The following is a 12,158-nucleotide window of genomic DNA, read 5'->3' on the forward strand; positions in this document are numbered from 1 at the left end:
GAGACCGCGGCTCTGAGCAAAGGATGACGTTACTACAAAGGACTTGACGAGAGCTGCGAGGCTGGGAGAGGGTGAGAGCCTCGGGAAGGGTCCCAGATCCCACCCGAGGATGGCTGCCGGGATGGCCGCTGCACGAGGACGGGGTCTTTGCCAAGGGATTGTGCTTGGCACAGCTCGGAGAGGCGGAGGGGGAGGGAGGGTGAAGGAAACCATGGGACTCGGGAACTGTTTTCAGACCCCGAAAACAGACCGTGGTTTCAGACAATAATATTATTCAGCGATGTGAATGGGAAATTGTTCTAGCTTTTATACAGATCCGTGCCCCCACTGCACGAGGTGCTGCATGGCAGAACCAGCAATGTTTGGCCAGGTATTTAACCAGTTCGCTGCTGGTTTCGTTTCATGACAACCCCGTGGTGCTGTAAAGACATTATGATTCAGAGGCTGAAGTTATGTCCGGATGTAAAATAACCCGTGGAAAGCCTTCAGGGTGCCACCAGCAGAGCAGCACTGATGCGTGGGGCTTGCCCCGTGCCCTCTCAGAGGTTTTAGCAGAGCTAAGCACACTGTTTGTGCCTGACTGAGAGTCCCACAGGACACTTACCTCAGCAACCCCGGCTGCACTCACGCAGGCATGTGTTGTGTGCCTGGGTATCTCTATTTGCTTGTTTTGTTGCACTGCTTTGGGGGTTGTCACCCTGGCTGTATGACCACATTCCTCCCAAACCATTCCTTGACACCTCAGACCTTAGAAACCTGTGGCTTTGCTGTAATGTAGAGATTTTATTAGGATTTTATATGGGAATGGGGGATTATTTGGAGGATTTTTATTAAATGGAGGAGTTTTATCAATTCAATGTCTCGTGTGAATGTGGTTACACTCAGTAGGTGCAGAATCTATTTAACTTTATAGCAGTAGGAGCAGAGGGCTCATTTGGATCTCGTATCTGCGTGTGTATAATCAGCTCCTGCTTGTAGGCTGCCTGATTAGGCGTGATCTTGAGTCATTACTATGTCCATTTAGTGCTTCTGTATCGGAGCTCTATGGACATGGGCAATCTCAGTCCCGTGTATTCACTGGATAAATATATATTTAACTTCTCCAAATGCAGAATGTGGTGTGCCGGGGACACTTAGTGGCACTTGCTCTATATGTGACCTTCCCAATGCTCCTCTCCATCCACAGTGGCACGGGAGCAGCCCTTGGGACAGGCTGGTTGTCACATGGTTCCACTGATGGGACAACCTAAGCAGGAGCATCCCAGCAAGGGATAGCCCGCCACTGGGCAGCAGCTGCCCAGCTGGCATGGTGTGATGGGGGAAAAGACTGAGATTTGGGAAGCTGGCAGGAATGGAGGAGGCGCAGGCAAAGGAGGCTGCTGCAACCACCAGCTCCAGTTCTGGAGAAGGCTGGGTCTTCAGCCTCCTGGAGATGTCCCTGCTTTTCCCTCTTTCTCACGCCCAGCCTGTTTTTCCACGTGCTGAAAATATATTTGTTCCTTCTTTTGCCTTTACCAGTGGTTGTTGAGGGACAGAGGCTGGTATTTTGTTTTTAATTCCTTCAGGAGCTCAGTCCTCATTGATACTTGCCAGGGTCTGAGCTGTTAAAGCAGAGACGTTTTGAGCTGAGTGCAGAAATGTCTGTGGGGGGAAAACCAGAGCTGGTTGGTTTTGCTTTAAAAATAAAATAAAGGTCCTGCTAAAATTCACCCATGGGCCAAGGAACAAACATGATAAATTGCAGCCCAGAGGGTAATTCTTCTGGAAAGGTAAAATCATCTAAAAATAGCACCTTAGAATGAAAGTGCTTCATTGACAATAACTACAGTGTTGCTACGGTGATGCTGGAAAAAAATGATCGTTGATACTTAGACTGCCACAGAACTGCTCCCCCGCCCTCCCATGGCATGAATCAACTGCTAGTATTAAAATTACAGACAAATTTTGTGTTATATTTCAATTTTTTTCCTTGCCTGAATGCTTTTCTGTTCTATTGCACGTCCTGCAGACAAATGAAACACCATCAGAGAAAGGCATTGAAACAAAATTTATTGGTCAGCTCGGTGTGATCTATCTACATTTTGTCTCAGTTGCAAGTCGGTGCTATTTCTTTTTATCAAAGCTGCTTGCTTCAAGAGCAGGGAGCCTGCGGTCAGAATGAGACCCAAAGAAGACAGCTTGATGGGACTGCTTAAAGCTTTTTCTTTTTTTTCCTTTTTTTTTTTTCCTGCAGCAAGTAAAAGATAGCACTGGTGAAATCCAGAGCCTTTTGTTTCAACAAGTTTCAAGTTAAATACCTCCCAAGGTACACGCTATCCTGCTTTGTAAGGATTATGAGAGATGAGAAAGTTGAAATTCCAAATTTCTTTTAGGAAAACATCGTTTGGCGCTAAAGAGTTTTTCTTTCAGCGTACATACCGACAACAGAAAAGCTGGGTAATACCCTTTTGATATACTTAGCCCGTTCAGGCCCAATTTGGGGGATTTGAAATGCAACACGGCTTCAAACAAAACATTTGTGGCTCTGCAGAGACTATATTTGCAGGCAAGTAAAGCTTCACAATCTTTTGTGTAGCAGCTGAAACCTACTTAACCGTCTGCCTTAGGTAAAACTGGTAAATGGCTCTGTTTATACAGCAGCTGCATCTCAAATGTGATCCATACAGCTGGCGGCACACCAGTTGCAATGTAGATGATATTTTAATTTCCGCATCAAATGCTGTCTGTAATTTGTGGGGCTTTCCTTAGACAAGTGAAGCGATATTAAAACACACAGTAGGTACTGTACGGTATTTTCTGCCTTCCTTGAAGAGCTTGGAGTATGCCAGTTACACTGTAGACAATGTTGTATGAATGTGAAAGAAAAATATATCCATGTGTTCTTAAAATTAAGTTTAATTTCTAACTGCATATAGAGGCTTTGACTTTCTCCCTGTTGATGTTGGGCTAGGGCCATCAGTATGCAAAAAATTGCTTCTTTATGGCACCTACCCTTACCTAAAGAAGATACAGCGTTGAAGTCAGTCTCATGGGTGCAAGAAATTATATAATTAGACTTCCAGAGGATTTGTAGCCCTCTGAAGCTAGGAATTAAATTTTATGAGGGGTAATTTTAGGAGTGGTTGACTGGCAGTGTGGGAGGATGGGGTGTTAGATGGCAAAGGAGCATGGTTTCATTAGCTGGATTTCTCTGTCTTTGCTCCAGGACAATTATTGGGCCAAATTGCATTGAATTTGGAAGGGATGGAGGCATCGGAGAGGTTGTCATGTTACATAATCTTTTCAAACAGTGACTCAAAAACTCTGGTTTTGCAGGCTGGAAGGTTGAGCGCTCTCCTTTGTAGCTGGTATTCCAGCGGTGAGGAAGAATAAGAAAGTAGAGGAAAGTGAGGCTAGGTTTAGTTTTTCATGCTGTACGCAGGAAGATAATGATGGGTTCTTATCGTGATGAGGCGCTGAGCGAAAGAATTCAATTCACAAGAGCATTATAGGAAACTTATAAAGAATTTTATAGTGCTTCCCTCCACATGTTTATATATAGCATATTGCTTTTGTTCAGGTTTGCGCAGTGTTCGGGTATGAAAGGCTGTGTTTAGAAGGTATTGTGATTAAGGTTTAAAGTGATAATGAAAGACTCCCTCTGACTTCAGCAAACTTCAGATCAGGCTTACAAGGCAGGAAGCTCAGACACGAGACCTCCCTCATGCATCCTAATGCTCCAACACAGATTGCCCCAGCCGATAGCGCTGGTAACAGAGAGCAGAATTTGCACTTCTGAATGTAATTTGATGCAGATCTGCTTTGAAAGAGAAAGCGGAGAGAAACAATATGCAAAATTTGGCACAGCTGCCAAGATGGCATGCAGAAACTGGGAGCTGTGGCATCCCATCCAAGGAAGTGGTTTCCTCTTCTGACAGGGTATGAAATTCAGTGGGAGCCTTGCATGGGGGCAGGATTCTGCCGGGCAGCTGCCAGGTGGCATCGTGCCTCTTTGAGAGGCAGCTTCTCCCAGCCACTGCTGAGGTCCTGTGGGTCTGTGCCACTCCTGGCTTGGGAAGGGGGAAAGCGTGTCCCATCGCTGTCCTATGTTGCACTTGCTTTGCTTACAGCCTTATTTGTGGCTCTGAAATGGAATTGGATCAATAGCTTTGAGAAATGAACATGAGCATTTTAAAGGGCTGCTAATGTTTGAGGAACTGATCACTTAGTGATGTAAAGGTGTCTTTCGTAGTGGGCCACACTACATCCTCCATGTCAAAACTGGACAGATTGTGAAATTGCAGGTTTGCTGACCATTGTAAGTAGAGGAAAAGAAAGGTCACAGTGGAAACTTTTTTTCCTAACTGGAAGCTTAGTTTCTATTAGAGGTTGTGTCAGGGGAGGTAACATTTAGATGCTGGAGGAGTCAGATTCCTGAACCAGCTTCAGGTGTGGTTAACCAATCCAGCTCATTATTTGTCTTTTCAGTGTACAGGTAATGTAAGATGGTCTGTCATTTTAAAAAGAGGCCACAGTTACATTCTCCTGGAATCATTGTCTTGATGTGGGTTAGAGTTGCTGAATAATTTGCGAGTGTCTGAAAAAGAGATTCTACAAATAAATTATCTGACCTTTCTGTCCTGAAGAAAGCTCGTGCTTAAGGAGGAGTAGGTATCTCAGATCTGCTTATTTTACCTCTGGCAGAGCAGTTGGTCTGAATACATGCTGTGTAATGTTAGATCCCTTGGGAATCCCTTCAAAGTGTGTTAAACACCGTCTACATATTTCTCCTCCTTCCCTTAATGACTTACTGACTTTTATCAATGTATATTATTCCTTTCTCTTCTCCTTTGATGATAAGTGAGTTTGTTTAGCAAATGATTGCCCTGTGATGGCCTCTTAGCTCTCCTTACAGGGATTGAAACTAAACATTTGCTCAAAAATTTGTAAAAGGTGTACTGTGGCTTGAAAAGCTTCGCCCGTTCTTGGATGAATATGTCTGAAGGAAAAGTAATTCATAGAGGGCTCGATCTGTGATTGCTTCCAGGAAATGGACAACAGAGACCCTTTGTGAATACAAGCCACTGAAGAGTTAACTCCAAGCTTTCACAGGAGTACAGGAAGAGTATTTTTCTAAATAGGGCTAGAGGCTAAAAACAGGATCAGATACTTGAAGGGAAGATAGGAAATGGCATGTGAAATTAATTTCTTCATGGAAGGCTAGCATATAATCTGTGACCTCTTTTAAGACCCAAAGAAGTCCTTTTTTTCTTGTAGGCTGCCTCTTCTGAAAGTTTTCCCCTCTTTTGTAGACACAGTGATTACAGCCCTTAAAAAAGCACAAGTGTATACATATGAAACATGTGCCTGGCACAGAGATGTGTGCTTACCCTGGAGTCACATGTTTTTTAGAACAAACAGCAAAGACCCCCTTGCCTGCTGTGGGTCATGCTCCACTGAAACACCTCCCCAGTCTAGCTTGAGAGGCACCATGAGCTCTTCCACCCACTTCAAAGCAGCACCTGGGCGTAGGGCAACCCTGGTGCGGGCAGAGGAACAGAAGCAAAATGGGTGAAAGTCAAGCACTTTTCACTGGGAGTGATGTATCTCAGCCTTGGCAAATGTGTCTACCTCCACTTCTGTGTCTACATAATTCTCCATCCCCTTTAGTTATTTCAAATAACAGCAGGTAGAAGGCAAGTGAGGGGCAATGAGGACATGAGCTAGTCTCCCCATGGCCAGGGACTGATGGGCTTCTTCCCTTGAAAGGACCCCCACAGGCCCTGTGTTCCTGTCTCACTTCCTGCAGTAATCACCATGGCTGATGTTAAGGGCCTGTAATATCCAGGGCATAAATTGCTGTGGCAGAATCATTGCATTCTATATCCACTGGGATTAAACTAATCTATTGTGCTTCTCTGAGACCTCAAAAAGTATGAGGGACCCTTTCATACATTTCAACCTCACTTAGTGGAGGTTATCTACAACTTGGTTTTGAGTCTTGCTGTACAATCTTATAAAATAGCAATCATGAGGCACTGGTCTGCAGTATATTCCTGTGACATACTATGCTTGTACTGTGGTTAGAGGAGTTTGAGGAACATGTAAACAGATGTCCTTGAGAGTGATCTCAGTCTCGGCCTGGAAAACAGTGACGTCTCATAGAGTGAGATGCGGTTATGTTAATTGCTGGGCTTTTAACAGCTCCAGCCGCTGTACTGGATAATTCTCAGGTGTGTGAAATACCATCCTTGTGTCTTGTGTTTCTGCAATTGAATTCGTGTAACAGAGAGCTTCAGATGGGCTGCAAACTGAGATTTTATCTTCTCTGCAGCATCAACTCCAATGATTTTTTAATCCTTGACCACACACAAAACCTGCCCTTGTGGACGTATTGGGGCTTAGGAGGTGGGGCAGCAGGCCCACCTGGGAATATATTCAGATATTCCTTTGCTTCCAGATGCTTACTGGCCCTCCCTGCAGCAAGGACCCTGCAAGGAGCATCCCCCTCTCAAGCAATGATCTTCTTCTCATCTTGCCTTAGGATCTTCTGCTAATCATAGTGTGCCCAGAAAGACAAACAGGACTTCATCCTGTTGACTGCTTAAGAGCTACTTCAGGAAGCCCAGGTGATTAGGTGATTTTCCCTACAAGGGCTTTGCTATGTCTGGTGCTCTGTGTGATGTATCTGTGAGGATGAACTATCTCAAGTAAAGTTTTGCAGGATGGCCACTGACAACCAGCTTCAGCTGAGCAGGGCAGCCAATCTCAGCAGCAGAGGCTTATCTTTAGTGATCAAATCCAGTGCAGAGTGTTTCATTGTAGCGAATGTGACTTTTGCTTAATAAGAACACTGAATAGGAATATAGATATAGCTCAGGCTTTCAGTTGTAGCTTCGTAATTCTGTGTAAATCTCTGTAAATGTTATGCTCTGGCTGAGTTCCTGACAATTTGATAAGGCTACAAGCACTTACCCTCACAGACAAATAGTTTTCCTCTGATCCTTCTTTGGTGTATATGTCTTTTTCTAGCTGATTGCACCAACAGCAGAGGCCATCTGCTCTCTTGAGTTAGGCATTAGCTCTGAGTTTGATATCATCCCAATATCACTGCTCTCAGCCTTGAGATTGGTTATTCCATTGGAGGCAGCTTTTCTAAATGTAATCATCTTAACTACTTTCCAGAGGAAAAAAAACAGCTTTCCCCAGAGCCTTCTTTTTGTCATTCTGTCTCAGTGAAACTGACCTTATTCAAGCTTTTGGAGACTACAGATCCACAGTTCAAAGCCCCAGGGCAGATGTAGTACGGCTAAATACCTGATCATTAAGAGGAACCAACAGTGAATAATCCTTGATCAGTCAAGACATTGGTTGGTCTCAAGTTGGTTTCATGTCCCTCCCTTAAGTTCCAAGAGATGTAACGGTCTTCTGTTGTTGGCCTGCCAGAGGTGAACTTCATCTGAAGGGAGCCTCCTTTGAGCAGTAACTTTTTTCCTACAGTTGAGCTATCTGGGAACATGTTGATCTTGATTTGACTGACAGGTCTGTGAGTCAGTTTTGTGAGTTCAGCTTCAGAAATAACTGTATTTGGTTCCAAAAATAAGAGCTCTATTGTCGCTCATGACACGAGACCTGCTGTCCCCACTCAATCAGTTGACCAAAATAGTCAGCATCCTGAAGATCATGCATTTTTGAGCCTTCTGTAAGAATTTAATGTGTTTGCATGTGGTCATGTTGGTAGAGTGCTTAAGGGGATTAGCCAAAGATCTTTTATCGCGGGTAGCTGGCTAAAGGAAATATTTCTAGGAAGTAATAGTCTCCTTAATCTTCGTCATTTTCCTTATATTGATTTTTTTTTCCCAAATAATTTAATTTACGACAATTTTCCAAGGACGAGTCTGTTTTCTCTTTGGAGCCTCTCCTGTTGCCTTAAAACAAATGCTGCCTTGACTCTTCTTGGTTCCATTGCTATTAAAAGTCGTGGTCATCACTAACTTTAAGTTGAATAGGGCTGCATGCAAGAATTCATGAAAAAAAGTCAGTCTCTCAGAACTTAGGAAAGAGTAGGATTAAAGATGCCTGGTAACCTTAACACAGTCCCTCTGGGTGTTATAAAACAGACTTTGATTGTGTAGTTTTATGTGGCCCAAGGGCTTTTCTAACTCGAGCCAAACTAATGCGTAGCTCAGGCTGATAGCCAACGTGGCGTGTGCTTCAGCTTTCCTTCCTTGTTGCTCTCAACATCCTTTCTTACACAAGAGGTGGGAGCCCTGTTTGGCTACTGTTCTACGCATGGGAGCATTCACTACCATGCCTGTGGTGTTACCAGTAGGTTGTAAGGGGAGGTTTCCTCCCAGGATGCTCTTTCACAGACATTGGACAGCAAATAGAGAAAGCAGCATATGGCAGTATATTCCCTTTCTTGTCTATCATGTAAGCAGTACGGCCTGTAATTAAAGCACGGTGCAAACCTAACATTTTGGGAAAGCTGTAGCTAACTGTCCCAGTAACTGAAGGACAGCTCTGTACTTACCCATCCCTAGCATTATTTTTCAGGGCCTGAAAACAGTCTTTCTTTGCAGCAGACAAGCTTTTTAAGGAGACAAGCTGGCTAGCCTTAAATCCCTCTGACACATCTATTTGTTTGAGGTTAATGCTTGTGTATTGAGGATACGAAGGGTTGGTCTGCACGAGTTATGAGAAGACATGGTTTTGCTGTTGCACCCTGGCAATGTGGAATGGACCTTGCGTGAGGAAGAGGTGGGCAATGCAACTGCTCTCGGCCGTGCCTATGGGCAAATCCACTGCTGGAGCCGGGCAGTGTTGGTGGCTAGGAGGATGTTTGGCACAGGAGAAGGGCTAGTCAGATGGTGCTGGCTCTCCTTACTCTCGCATCTGGCTGTCAGAAAACACTCCATAAAGGAGCAGTCAAATACATGGACTACTGCCCAAGTATGTGATTGCTGCAGCTTCACAGGATGCTGTTTTCTGTTTGCTCATGGCAGCGAATGTGGTTGTACACATCACAGTGTAGGAAAAGCTGGTCCCCTGCACCGGAGTCTCGAGGTAAAGTCATGATGAACCTGATCAAGCCAGAAAATCTGTATTGTTCTGAACTTCTGTTGACTTCAGTGATTAATTCCACTGACTTAATCACCTCAAGCGAGCCCTTCTCAAGCACATCAGCAACGAATTTCAACAAAGGTTCCTCAAGGAAGATGCATTCTTGACAAATACATAATTCTTCATCCCCACTGCTTAGTTTGGGTAATATCCAGTGCAGCACTATTTCTTGGTCTCCATCTCCAGTTTGTGGTGACGCTTTCGATAACAAAGCTTTCCTCAGTAATTTCTTCAGCTTTTAAAGGGAATAGCAATAGAGGAAGATGGTAGTCTGGAAGCTACTACTTTTTATGTGACGTCCAGTGGCACATACCACGTAGCAATATTCTCTGGAGTAACACATTTGCCCTCAAAATGTGGGGATAATTGCACTCTTGTGTGTTGAGTCATGTAAAAAGATGATGATGATGACTTTGTAAGGGCCTCAAAGTTTCTTAACACATTACATGGAATTAAGTAACTTTTTCTATTACTTTTTGTGGCTATTTCTTAAAAAGCAGAAGGCACAATGCTGCAAAGTGGCAGAACATCTGCTTGATTTTCACAACAACTAAGCATAAGCTTAATGTTAAACGCACGCTTAAGTGCATGTCTGCATCAAGATGATGAGTTAAGTTGGAGACTGATATTTTCTTTAAAATGCCTGTAAATAAGAAGACCTTTAATACGTGATTTGTTCAAGCCACGGACTAAATCAGCTGACTGCCACTTCTTGGATGTGTGCTCTGAAGTAGACAGTGCCCGTAATGTCCATCCATACAAATAGCTCCCTTCTCTCTCTTGAATGAAAGGAGAAGCTTATTTTGGCTTACAGGGTGATGCCAGATGGAGTGCTGAATGTTGAAAATGGGTCTGTGTTACTGGCTATGTCTCTGATTTGCTTCTCAATCAGTTGTGATGAGAAGAATTTACCTTTATCAAAAAGACTAAATGAAAATCTGCAGTTGCGCTTTGTGAGTGAGATTGAAAGGGAAACCCAAAATAGCCACGGACTGCATCTCTCCATGTAATGGTCTGGAGAAAATGGGTAAAGTTTAGTATTTAATTTAGGGGGATATGCTGGGTAACAGTGAAAGAGCTTGTAAAATGTTTAGACTTGGTATAATCTGCTAAATGGTAATTTCCCAGCAGGGAAAAAATGTAGCCATGCAAAAGTCAGGAGGATTTGTTGATGTTGTTGTTTCCATGATTATTCTGTTGCCAAAAGTCCAGTCTGATCAGGAACTTTCTACACACACTACTGTACTGGACTCAGAGTACAGTAAGTTACATAGAGTTGGGGGTTTTTTTAAGCTTTACCTAGTGGATTTCTATTTCTCTTGTTAACTAAAGTGAGAAGAGTTTCTCTGAAGCTGCATAGCTGCTTTAGTGCTGGGTAAATAATACTCCTTCATCTGTAGGGTTCCACCCTGTCCAAATCCCATGGCACTCTTCAGTGGAAGGATGAGTGATCCATCCTCAGGGGACCCACCAAACCCACAAACAGTGACTAAGTCACTGCAGTAAAGCACAGAGGAGCAGCAGGTCAGGTCCTTTTTTGCTTTCTGTAAGGAGGTTTTAAGAGGAGGATTTTTCAGGAGGTTTTAAGACTGTGATCCAGTGCTTAGCAGGTTCTGATGGTATTCATTGAATTTGCTGTGCTTTGGATGCTGTACATTGCAGCTTCTCAAACGTACCATGCCAGCACCCTGTGTTTCCTCCTGCCCAATGAAGGGCAATGCAGTGTGGCAGGCAGTGATAATGCCGAGCGGTAAAGAGCCTTCAGAAAGCAGTCAGCAGGCACTGCATTGCTGTCATGAACTGCTAGAGATGAGCCTCTGAGACATCGGATGGTTGTGCAAGTAAGGAGAGATGACAGAGGAACATGAACCAGATCAGCAGCTCCTGTGGAGGCTTGGTCTGTGCATCAGTTGTCCAACGCTTCCTCCCCAGGAGTAAGGGGTTAGGTAACAAGGATGGTGCTGTTGATGTCCCATCTGGATGCATATATGAAGGAGGTCATTCAAATTGCAAGAGAAGTCTAGTTCAGATGAGGTATCATTACAGCAGGCTGTTACAACAGTGTGAAACAGGCTCTTGACTACCATGAAATAGGAATCTTTGTAAAGGTTTAGCATCTAAAACTCAATCTTACAATGGCATCCAAGTGAGTAAATGTAGGACTGTATCTAGCATGAGGGCTTACCTGCACTGAACTAATTACAGGATCAATATTAAAACATGAATCATGGTTTTGTGTGATTTTTATCAAGAATAACAGAAATAAATCAAAGACCGTGAAGTGTTTAATCTTCTAAATGCAGGGAAAATGTGTATTATTCTCCATGTCAAGCAGCTGTAGGAATTGCCAACTGCATTTTGGAGGAGAGGAAAACTGCGGCTAAGAGTTAATGTTCCTTGCCTAGAGCTGCAAAACGGGTTGGTCAAAATTGCATTATTCCCAAGTACAATTTTGCTAAAAATTAAAATTCTGGCTTTTTCATGAAATGTGCATTCCATCTGCCCTTTCTGACCTTGGTGGGAGGCAGCCAGGATGAGAGACTTTCCTTTCTACCAATAACACTGGGTCTACTCCATCCCAGTGCCTGGATGTAAATGGAGAGCATGCATCTAGGTTATGGGTTCTGTTCATTTGGTTTATTTATCTTTGTGCTCACCTGGTTATGACATGGAAGTTGCTGGCATTATTGGCTAAGTGAGAGTTAATTAAAAGGGACATAAGGTATCAATTTTTCAGGCTGAAAGGGAAAGATTTGATGGGATGGGTAAGTCCCCAAAACAATGCTGTTTTATCTAATGCTGGCTTTGTAAACTGTGTCCAAAAAGCATTGATTTTTGCATTGGAGGTTGTACTTCATTCACCTCATTTACCTTAAGAAAAGGCAAAAACATGGTAAATTGCCTTTGGATAATAAATCACTGGGATTTGTAATCTATGGTGTGCCAGGGTTAACTGGCTGGAACTGGGGAAGTATCTCCATCCTGCTTCTGTGACTCCCATGTCATCATTCACAGCAGTGCGATTGGCACTGACTTACAACCTGGGTTATTCACAT

The 12,158-nt window shown here is 43.6% G+C and overlaps 1 protein-coding gene across 1 annotated transcript in view; it reads left to right on the top strand.

Moving 5' to 3' along the window:
- The window catches only part of CHST11 (carbohydrate (chondroitin 4) sulfotransferase 11), a 99,738-nt gene that overhangs the window by 59,157 nt on the left and 28,423 nt on the right, over positions 1-12,158 (top strand). The window lies entirely within an intron of this gene.

The sequence above is a fragment of the Calidris pugnax genome, unplaced genomic scaffold (assembly GCF_001431845.1).
Source record: "Calidris pugnax isolate Ruff unplaced genomic scaffold, ASM143184v1 scaffold1, whole genome shotgun sequence".
NCBI classification, from domain to species: domain Eukaryota; kingdom Metazoa; phylum Chordata; class Aves; order Charadriiformes; family Scolopacidae; genus Calidris; species Calidris pugnax.